The sequence below is a fragment of the Hordeum vulgare genome, chromosome 7H (genome assembly GCF_904849725.1).
Source record: "Hordeum vulgare subsp. vulgare chromosome 7H, MorexV3_pseudomolecules_assembly, whole genome shotgun sequence".
Lineage (NCBI taxonomy): Eukaryota > Viridiplantae > Streptophyta > Magnoliopsida > Poales > Poaceae > Hordeum > Hordeum vulgare.
In genome coordinates, this window is record NC_058524.1 from 220849004 (window position 1) to 220861217 (window position 12214).

The window sequence follows — 12214 nt, forward strand, 5'->3', positions numbered from 1 at the left end:
TCACTCCTACAACAGAAACAAATTAAAATGGAACAAATGTTACATACTGCTGCAATAAGGAAACATGTTTCACTACAACTAAAGAGAAAATTATCTTTAGGATTCAAATAGAATATATGCAATGGAACCTAGAGAGATCACTATAGCTATCCAATGGAACCTAGAGAGATCACTAGCTATATGCAATTTTCATGACTATGACATATCATAGTGCTATCCAATGGAACATAGAGAGATCACTAGCTATATGCAATTTTCATAACCTTGGATCAAAGAACACCGCATAAAATTGTATCACTACAACTATGATTTCAATGGAACATATTGAACCAATCAGATTTTTCAGATTGTGGAACACTATTCCAATCACATTGTGTTCCCTTCAACTAATCAAAATTGTTTCACTACAACTATTTGAAGCGAACCAACTATGATTCCAATGGAACATATTAAACACTAGTTGATTCTAATACGATTTTTCAAATTATGGAACACTATTCCAATCAGATTGTGTTCCCCTTCAACTAATCAAAATTGTTTCACTACAACTATTTGAAGGGAACCAACTATGATTCCAATGGAACATATTAAACACTAGTTGATTCTAATACGATTTTTCAGATTATGGAACACTATTCCAATTAGATTGTGTTCCCCTTCAACTAATCAAAATTGTTTCACTACAACTATTTGAAGGGAACGAACTATGATTGAAACAAATAAACTTACAATGTCATTATCTTGGATCAAAGAAAGCCTCAAAACTTACCTCACCCATTGGAAGATCAAGACATGGCGTGCGAAGCATAGTTGGATGACGGCAACACCGCGTTGATCGGCCGTGTACTCCAGATCAAGACCCAAGAACTTCTCATGCTCCATTGCGTCGTCAAACCATTTTTCCTTCAACTGTTCAAGAAAAAACGGCACCTCCCTACTCTCGTTCGTGTACACGACATCGAGCTTGGTTGTGCCATGTGCGAGCACCTTAAGAAAGCGACTTGGCATGGTGGAAGAAGAGAAGGGAAGAAGAGAGGAGAAGAACAGAGAGGAGAGCGAGAGAGAAGAAGAAACAGAGAAATGGCGACTGTGCTTCGGTTCGTGCTTTTCATCGCCCTAAACGACGCGGGATGCAAACCGTTTGGGTCTTTAGTCCCGGGTTGAGCCACCAACCGGGACTAAAGAGGTATACCAACGGTTGCCACCACTACGGCAGGCCACGTGTTAGTCCTTTAGTCCCAGGTTGAGCCACCAACCGAGACTAAAGGGGGATATGAACGGTTGCCACCACCACTGCCCGCCGTGTAGCCCTTTAGTCCCGGTTTGGGATACGAACCGGGACTAAAGGCTCCTTACGGGCCGGGACTAGAGCCTCGAGGGAGGCATTGAGAATTGGGGCGACGTGGCCGGGCCTTTAGTCCCGGCCCAGAGGCAGGCCGGGACTAAATGGTCCCGGCCAAAGGCCCGTTTTCCACTAGTGCGCCGGAACGTGCAGATGTTCAAGCACCAAATCATAGGTTCTTTCTAGCGCCTATTTACTTTTCCTTCGTCTACATAATTGAGCGCAAGCTTCGGACCTTAATATATACTTTTGAAAACATTATATTTCATGCCTGCACATTACTTGAAATATAATTACACTGCGCAGATTTAGCGGATTTATATAATACTAATGTTTCAGTAAAAATATATTTTCAACTTCAAATTATATGTTGGGTTCAGATTACTTTCTTAAAAACCAAGAGCTCTTTTGAGGTTCGCAGTAGTGTGATTTGCAAGAGGTAGCCATAGTTCTTCGGAAATTAGAACTGTTAGGAAAGAGAGTGGAACAGATCAAACTGAAGCTATGTTATTCAATATGACCTACTTTTACTTGATCATTTGTAATGCCTGAGAGTGTAACTTGCCATATTTTAAACCTTCTGTATGTGGGTCCATCTTGTCATTGCCATGTGAGATCAATGCATGAGTTATTTCATGTGATGCTTACCTTGTCATGTTTCCCTTTGCATGCATGCATCCATTTCATTCCTTGCCTTCTTTGTGATTGTTTCTATTGTGAATCCATGGTGTGGTGTGATGATGTGTGATGATACGTTTTGATATGTGAAGGGATGTGAAGTGGTGCATTTGAAAGTAGGGAGCAACTATGTTAGTTTGCAATAGGTTTTAAAAACCCCCTCTCTCCATTTTCTCAAGGCTCAAGTTTCACTTGCTCCATCCCTGATTCAAAAATATTCATATCTTAAAGTGATTTGTGGTGGATGTGGTGCTAGGTCTTTTGTGATTTTAGACTTTGTTTGAGAGGGGCAAATATTCACAAAACAATGTAATTAATTCTGTTTTGTAAATATTTAAAGGCTCCAAAAATTCCTTTTATATTTTATTTAAATGGGTCATAATTCCCTTATGACCAGGAGCAGTTTGGTTTATTTTTAGCATCAACAGTGTTGCGTGTGTTTTATTTTTTTCTCTGTTTGTTTTAAAATAAAAAACCCGAGTGGGTTTTCTTTTTCTCTACCTGGCGCCTTCGATCGGGCTTCCTCCCCTTGGCCGGCCCAACTCACCTCCTCGCGCAGCGGCCTGCTTCTGTAGATGGCGCCTTCCTCCTCCCTGCTTCCGTTAGTTTCGTCAGAGAGAGAGGTGAGACATAGAGAGACGCCGTCTCACGGACGTCGAGATGGCTCCCTCGCCCCTCTATTTAACCTGGGCGTCCGTGCAGTGGCCTAGGGTTCCTCCCTAGCTGCCGCCACTTCTTTCCCCTCTTCCTCCTCCCTCTCCCAGATCGAAAGTAGTCAGTCTGAGCTCCTCCTCCGCCATAGCCGTGACTTGAGGAGCTCCTCGCCGTCGTAGCCGTGCGTCTCCGCCCTCTCCGAGAATCCTAGGAGCACGCGGGACCTCAAGGGGATCTGTTCCCGCATCTAGGAGAAGCAGATAGGGTCTGCTTCCATGATGTCGACGTTGTCCCCTTCTTCCTCTTCCGCGTCGACGATCTCCTCCGCCTCGGCTTCTTCCCCTACTTCCTCTCCGGTAGGCTCAGCTTCCTCGACTAGTGGGTGAGCACGAGCAACCTTCCCCTTCCCCCGTAGCTAGATCATGTGTGCAGGAACATAGCATCGCCGCCGCGCATATCTGTGTCGCCGGCGCCACCGTGCTCGTTGCCGAGTAGCTGTAGGCCTCCTCTCGTCGAGTTTAGAGTAGAAATGGAACCGTGGGAGGTCCTTCTCCCTTTCATCGATGAGCCGTTGCTCAATTTGAAGTAGATCGTCGGCGGTGACCTCCCCTGTTCCGGCCACCGTCAGGCAGAGGTAGATCCAGAGGGGGTTGCTCAAAAGAGCAGAGTCCCCCTCTCTGTTAACCTTCGAAAGCGCAGCGCAGCAGTAGAAGTGTGTTTTACCTGGCGCAGGTCGTGGGTTCGAGTCCTCGCGGCATCCTTTTTGTGTTTTGTTTTCGGCACAGTAGCAGCAAGAGGGGAAGCATAACCTGTATACTTCCCCTATTCTGTCGAGCCAAGAGGTGCAGCCCAGTGGTTGTGCATGTGTGATGGAACCAGCAGGTTGAGGGTTCGATCCCCACTACCCTCTTTGTATTTTTTTGATTTTCTTTTGTGTTGCTTGCTGTCTAAAATGTGGTTTGCTGGTATATGCTTGGCAGCAATAATCTTGTTGCCTAAAACATTTATACCAGTAGGTTTCATTTATGGTTGAGTTAGTAGCACTTGATGCTTATGCATGTGGATGTGCTAGTGTATGTGTGATCAAGGTTCCATGTATGTGTGGGTGTTAGTATGTGTGTGGTGCACTAGGGTAGTGTGTGTATATGTGTGTGTGATACTCATGTTCATGAGTGTTGAGCTCTTGCACTAGTTTGTGCAAGTGTGTGAGTGTGTGTGTGTCTGTGTGGGTTCCCCCCCCCCACATACTTTGTGTGTAGGAGTAGTGATTCTTGTGTGTGTGTGTGTAGGTGATCATGTGGAGTGTGTGTCTGTGTGTGCATGTGTGTGCGTGACACCCACATGCCAAGGCATGGTTTGCCTTAGGGAGCACTTGGTGCAAGCTTCTATGTGTAGGTGTAGGTATGCATGATGTGAGTGTAAGTAAGTGTGTGTGTATGGAACTAGCATGTGTAGGTGCTTGATGTATGTGTGTGTGTATGGTGATGTGATATGGCACACATACATAAGGTCTTACCCTCATGTCACCATTGGTGTTGTGGAGATGTGCAAGTGAATGTGTAGGTGATGATCTAGTGAGAACACATGTGATATAGCACTATTTGCATCTTTGTGATTCCATGAAGTTTTTCATCTTAGCTTTGTGCCCATTTGTTCTATGCAAGTACCTAGGTATTATATATGATTTTGGGGTACAATCATCCCAGGAATCCAATGGTGGAATCAGATTCCACTTTGGAACACTTTTTGGGAATGTCATTTTTCTGTTTTGTTCTATGTTTAGAGCTTGGTTCCATGTGATGTGATGAGCCCAAGAGGATGGCTCCTTGTAGTGGCAGTAGAGGGTGAACCCTACTGCGGCAACAAAAGTCCTTCCCTGGCGCTTAGGAATTCTTCTTGTTACTTCTCTGGTTTGCGTCGGTTTTTCCCTTGAAGAGGAAAGGGTGATGCAACACAGGAGCAGTAAGTATTTCCCTCAGTTTGAGAACCAAGGTATCGATCCAGAAGGAGGGCCTCGTCAAGTCCAAAGTACCTGCACAAACACAAACAAGCTTGCACCCAACGCTTCAAAGTGCTTGTTAATCCCTTCAAGATTGTTTGCAAAGTGAGATCTGAAGGCGGAAAGTGCAATGAAGTAAAAAGTGTAAGGCTGAAAATATGGTGTGGTGTAGACCCTCGGGGCCATAGTGTTCACTAGAAGCTTTTCTCATAATAGCAAATATCATGGTGGGTGAACAAATTACTGTCGAGCAATTGATAGAACCGCGCAAAGTCATGACGATATCTAAGGCAATGATCTAGCATATAGGCATCACGTCCGAGACAAGTAGACCGATACTTTATGCATCTACTACTATTACTCCACACATCGACCGCTATCCAGCATGCATCTAGTGTATTGAGTTCATGACGAACAGAGTAACGCTTTAAGCAAGATGACATGATGTAGAGGGATAATCTCAAACCCCATCTTTTTACCCTTGATGGCAACAACATGATACATGCCTCGCTACCCCTTTTGTCACTGGGTGAGGTCACCGCATGGTATGAACCCAAAACCAAGCACTTCTCCCATTGCAACAATCATAGATCTAGTTGGCCAAACAAAACCCACAACTCGAATAGAATTACAAGGATATGAAATCATGCATAAGAGAGATCAGAAGAAACTCAAATAAGATTCATAGATAATATGATCATAAATCCACGATTCATCGGATCTCGACAAACACACCGCAAAAGAAGATTACATCGAATAGATCTCCATGAAGATCATGGAGAAATTTGTATTGAAGATCCAAGAGAGAGAAGAACCATCTAGTTACTAGCTATGGACCCGTAGGTCTATGGTGAACTACTCACGCATCATCGGAGAGGTCATGGTGTTGATGAACAAGCCCTCCGTGTCCGAATCCCCCCTCCGGCAGGGTACCAGGACGTGCCCCAGATGGGATCTTGTGGAGACAGAAGCTTGCGGCGGCAAAAAAGTAATTGCGATCGTCTCCTGATTTTTTTTGGGAATATATAGGCGCACGATCTAAGTCAGGGGACCTCCATGGGGCCCACAAGCCTGGATGGTGCGGCCCCCTGGCCGTGGGGTGGGGGCTTGTGGGGCCCCTGGGGCTCTTCTGGCTTGGCTCCCAAGTTCTCCGATCTTCTTCGTTCGAGAAAAAATCTTTTCGGGGATTTTCTTCCGTTTGGACTCCGTTTCAAAATCTCCTCTGAAAGGGGTCAAAAACATGGAAAAAACAGGAACTGGCACTTGACACTGAGTTAATAAGTTAGTCCCAGAAAATAAATAAAAGGCATGCAAAACATCCAAAGTTTGACAAGATAATAACATGAAACCATCAAAAATTATAGATAGGTTGGAGACGTATCAAACCTCTCTACAACATGGTGGTGTTGTTTCATGCTTAGGAGTTTATATGTGCAAGTTGTGCTTTGTCAAAGTAGGCATGTGGCTGAAAATATCAGGTTAGTGAAAATCTGTGATTTTCATTAAGTGTGAGAAACTGCTATTATTTTCTTCCCTTGTAGTTGTGCTTGCAAAAGTTCATGTATTGGGAATCAGTCCCTGCAATCAACTGGAAAGTTGGAGCTTTTGTGTTTGTATAGCTCTTCGTCAATTTTCATTCCATTTCACGTCCTTTAGATATTGTTTTGGGTGCTGTCAATATGCTTCAGAGCATAAACAACTAGTGAGAATCTGAGAATTTCACAAAGTCCATGAAAACTGATATTTTTGTCCAAGTTAGCAGTTGTAGATCTTTCTGTGTGTAACTCCCTTGTATTATATTTTTGCTCATGCTTGTAGAGCTTTTGAATAGCTTTTCCACATATCTTATTTGGCACATTTGGGTGGCTATAGGTGCTTTGCATGTTGCTCTGAAACTGTTATGCTGCTGTTTAGGACAGATTGTATAGTTTTGATGTTTTGATGCTTGTGAGTGCATAGTTGATGGTGTGGTGAGTTTCTTTGCACCACCCCATCTATGTTTGGTTGTTTGATCATTAGGCAGCCTGGTTATACCAGAAGTATGCCATTGGAGAGTGCTTGTGGTAGTTTTGATCCGTAGGACTCCATTTCTTGTTTCGTTGTTCCCGGTTGATCCGTAGCTCCGTTCTTAACGTTCTTCATATGTTTTTGCATCATTTTCGCATGATGCATCTGTTCATGTCAACTTCATGCATGTCAAGATATATTAGGGGGGAGTTCTGTCCAGAAGTTTGTAGTTTCTTCTCATGCATATGCAAGTGATTAGAATAGAGATGCATGATCATTCCCATCTCATGCATCATGTGTTTGTTGCATAATGTTGTGCTGTTTTTCATTGGATATTATTTTTATGTTGGGTAGCACCGGGATCGGAGAGCGAGTACGTTGACTCGGGAGAGTACGTGCAGGAAGAACAAGAACAGTTCCAAGCTGAAGACATCACATGCAAGATGACGTGACCTTGATACCATCTCTAGTCTTGTTGTGCCTAGATTCACGTTTCCTTCGTCATATGCTCGCTGCCTACCACTAAAATAATTGCCTCCTGCTATTGCCATGAAACCCAAACACTTTCCCCTCCTAGCAAATATTGAATGGCTAAGTAGGCTTGCTCAGCTTCTAATGTTAGCATTGCTAGTTGCAGGTGCAATTGTCTCATATGATAACATGAGTTGTGATATCATTATGTTAAATCTGTTATTTAATTAATGCACCTATATACTTGGTACTGACGGGAGGCCTAGCCTTTTGCCGGGTGTTTTGTTCCGTTATTGCCGCCATAGTTTCCGGCTAGCGGTGTTTGATTCCATAACTAATCGCTCCTAACACATTCGGGGTTGTTATGAGGACACCCTTGATAAATCGTGTAGTGATAAGACTTGTACGGCAGGACCCAACATTGATTTTAATCTGTTAATCACTTTATAATAATCTGCATAGGGAACAACTACCCCGAGGAATTAATCAACAACCTGAGCCAATGCTCCTCATGAGTGTTGATCTAACCCAGAGCAGTGTATTACGCTCCCCGTGGCAACTCTGTGTTTTGGTGTGGTAACCATCGCTCATCCGTCGTGTCCTGAGACTGGGATACGCGGCTCTTATCAGGGTCATCGACACGACGGGAGGTCCTGCTAGTCTTGTCTTACCTTAGCGATATATCTTGCATATAGGAATCCCGATGAAGCTTTGGTTCTCCATAGAGTTGAGGTTTTCCTCTAAGGAATCCGACGAGATCACGAGATCCGTGATAGAGGATTACTTTGCGGCCCATGACCGTTTGTGATGGACTAGTTGGAGCAGCCCTGCAGGGTTTGATCTTTCGGAAAGACGTGCCCGCGGTTATGTGGCAACTAGGAATATTTGTTAACATCCGGTTATAGATAACTTGAACTAATTCTAATAAAACTGCCAACTGTGTGCGTAACCGTGACTGTCCCCTTCGAAGACCTCTCTTCGGACGGGAACACTGTGGGGTTATGTTTGACATAAGTAAGTTTTCAGGATCACTTAATGATCAGCTAGTCTTTGCCCGCTAGCATAGACCACCATCAATAACTTGTTCTACGTAAGTTAGCCACCATAAAAACTTGGGGTGCTCCAACCTAAACACTGAACCTTCCTTACCTAATAACTTGACTAGTTCTGGCACTGAGGTCATAGATTGCTCAGTCCCCGTGGCTCACAGATTACTTCAACACCCCAACAGGTACAAGTACGCCCGACACAGGTGATCCCAATGGCCCGCAGCTGGCGTGGCAGTACGATGAGGAGAACGACCGCCTGTACGTGAACTATCTAGAAGACTGAGGCGTGGTCGTGATCGTGGGCAAGCATGTCGGATAGCATATCCTTTTCTCATGTTTTGTAGTCCGTAGCGGAACTACCTTGTCTGAATAAATGTGTGTTGTAAACTCTAATATTATCTATGAGATGGCAAACGATTCCCTATTTGTCATTCTTTTATTATGTATGTTCTATGTTATCTTGCTTGCGAAACGCTTAGATGCGCTTCTTTCCATTTTGGGGCCTCGTTCCCTAAATCGGAAAGGACCGCATCTTAGTCATTACACCATTGCTGGAACCCGTCCCGCAATCCGAGAATACTATAGGATGTGCAGAGAAGATTTTTGTTTACATGTAACTGCTAACTCTGTTTACATTTCTCTATGGCCGCAAAGTTCAACCAGTAGTACGTAGTATATATACATACTTTGCTCACAATATACTCATCTGCTGCAATGTGATAGTTCCAGCTAAATTTATTCATCTATAAATCAAATTATGTTACTTCTCTTTGTGTAAATCTTGGATTTTAGATCTTAAGAACATGACTTTTTATTTCAACAGGTCTTAATTTAAATTTGTAATCTGTTGCAATATAGACGGATCTTTGCATATCCAACAAAGTGGTGGGTATAGCTGATAGAGCATTCTTCTACATGGTTGTGACATGATGATGGTGCGCATATATGTAATACTGAAGGTTCTCTACTATCACTGTGAATGGTTGTGTTGTTGTGTAAGTGATTTCTTAAGTGTTGTATTGTAACACATTACAGTAAAAGGTAATTGTGAATGAAGAATAATATTATGGAGTCAGGCAACATTTGACCTTAGTTCTGACCAAATTAATCTTTATTTATGTGCCAAGTTACGTGTCACACATCACTTCATGTTGTAGTGCATTTTTTCCTTTCAAAAGCCAGATTATGCAATTTAGGTGTATAAGATGTGTCACTTTTTTTATTAGTGGTCAACTGGAGATAAGGAAAGGAAAGGGAAATATAGTAATTCTAGCAACTAGCCTTTGTTCCATTGCAAAACACGGGAGTTTTGTTCTATTATGTTCATGAGCAGTCTTTACGGAGGAGTTGGGACTGAGTGAGGGACATAGATTTTCTTGAGGTTATGAATTATTTTTTGGTGTTACTTGCATCTTACTTGAAGTATTTTCTTCAAGTTTTTCCTATTTTCCACATCGTCTACTCTATAGAAGCTGTTACATTAAATTAAGTAAGTACACCCTTTCTTGTCCAATTTTGTTCTATTCTATTACTCAAAAGTCTGCATAAGACAGTGAAGAAGATTTGAATTATTTTTTGATGTCGGGTTTGTATGCTATATGATTAATGAAAACTGATGAAAAGTAGTGGCAAACATTTGATTGAGTGAACTACTATTTTTTTATCAGTAATACACGGTAGTTTCTTGCTATATACTGTGCATGCCAAGAAACACCCGTATTTGATTTTGCTCTGTGATTGGTTCAAATATCACTTTTTGGTCTAAAGATGATTAATTTATTATTTGGATATGAGTAGTGGTATCAACATTGAAAATCTTAAAATATGATTCTTTCATGGCTCTAGAGTTTAGCGGTGATGCTTTGTTGGAGGATAAATTGTGGCATCTAAGCTTGCGTGTAGTCAATTACTAAATGTGTAATATTAGCACGGCTATTTCTTAAGTGCAGCATGCCAACAATTTCATTTGATTTGGATTAATATATTATTTTATATACTCTTTAAGATTTTATGTTCATGAGGGATTAATTTGAACGTATACAATTTTAAGACCCCGTTGCAACGCACGGGCCCTTTTGCTAGTAGGGGCAAAAGAGTAGACCATGCATGGGGCAACGACCGTTTTTTGTTTTTGGTTTTTGGGAGTGAGAGAATCTCTTGCAGTTTATGTCTACAGCTGCCGTGGGTGGACTTACCCACGCGCTCGAGTTGACCTGTCGTGCGACGTGAAGCCAGCGCTAGCAGCGGTGAAGAGGGCGCCCGAGAAGCCGTGGGAGAAGGCCGGTGGTATATCAGTGGCAGCGGGAGGACGACGACACGCGACCATAGGTGTTAGAATAATCCAAGTCACTTTGTCAATCATCCGAGGACCAAGCAATCAGACGAACACGACACCGAGATTTGTTAACGAGGTTCACCGATATGGCTACATCCCCGGGGCATGACTACATGCGCTCCTCCCCATGACACCATTACAATAACGCACCCTCCCCGCCTTGGGTGTCGGCACATGTCGCCGGCTCCCCCTGCACGCCTGTGCTATTATGTTGGCATAGGTTACATCGTGTGTCTAGCCCCGTTATATATGGGAGGACTAGGATATAAGTGTCCTGCTTGGACACGACTTCATATCCTATCTAAACACAATACAACTACAAGTCCAACTCTAACCTACCTTGTACACAATATTCGACACAACTCTAATAAACTCCACCTTGGCGAATATACTCCACCATCTTGAATTCGCCCATGCGTCAAACTTCCATGTACATTGGACTTGATCTTATCCCATGAGAACCGCTGCTACTCCAAAGACTCCATGTGACTCCACTTGCAACTTGTAGTTGCTTCTTTTCCTCACCATCGTCAACGCTCGAACGAAATTGAGCTCCACATTACTATAGTTGCCCTCCCAACTTCCAAAGTATCCAACACCATCACACACCGATCACTGACCTACGTGAAAGTGAACAACTCATATTGGATGTCGCACATAAGAATTACCTGAACTCAACAACACCGCTCTTCCTTGACCGTCCGTCTGAAACTTGAAGGAATTTCACCATTGCTTGTAGTCATCCCGAGTCAAATTCGTAGTTGTCACACCACATGTATGACCACGAGATCCCTGGCCCGTCTCCATGTACCATGCATACCGCACGCCTCACCGCTATTACCGCGTCGAGTCTCCGCTGCCCAGGCCGAGTCTCAAGGGTCGCAAACCCACACCACTCAACCCCCACTGCAGAGTACCACCGATCATCACCGACCGATGACGAGTTTCACGTTGCCATCAGACCACCGGGCTCTAGTCCAAACTACGTGCCACTCGATTTTCCCGAGTGAAGTCCTCCAGACTCCAGCTCCACCTTCAACATGACTCCATGGTAGATGATTAGTCCATCCGTGCGCCCCGTCGACTTCAAGCTCTGTGTCTACTGTTGGAAAAATTCCCTAGAGGCAATAATAAAATGGTTATTATCATATTTCCTTGTTCATGATAATCGTCTATTTGTTCATGCTATAATTGTATTAATAGGAAACAATAATACATGTGTGAATAAATAGATCACAATGTGTCCCTAGCAAGCCTCTAATTGGCTAGCTCGTTGATAGATGATCATGGTTTCCTAATCATGGACATTGTATGTCATTGATTACGGGATCACATCATTAGGAGAATGATGTGATGAACAAGACCCAATCCTAAGCATAGCACTAGATCGTGTTGTTCGTATGCTATAGCTTTTCTAATGTCAAGTATCTTTTCCTTCGATCGTGAGATTGTGCAACTCCCGGATACCAGAGGAGTGCTTTAGTTGTATCAAACGTCACAACGTAACTGGGTGACTATAAAGGTGCACTACGGGTATCTCCGAAAGTGTTTGTTGGGTTGGCACGAATCGAGATCGCGATTTGTCACTCCGTGTGACGGAGAGGTATATCTGGGCTCACTCGGTAGAACATCATCATAATGAGCTCAATGTGACTAAGGAGTTAGTCACGGGATGCTGT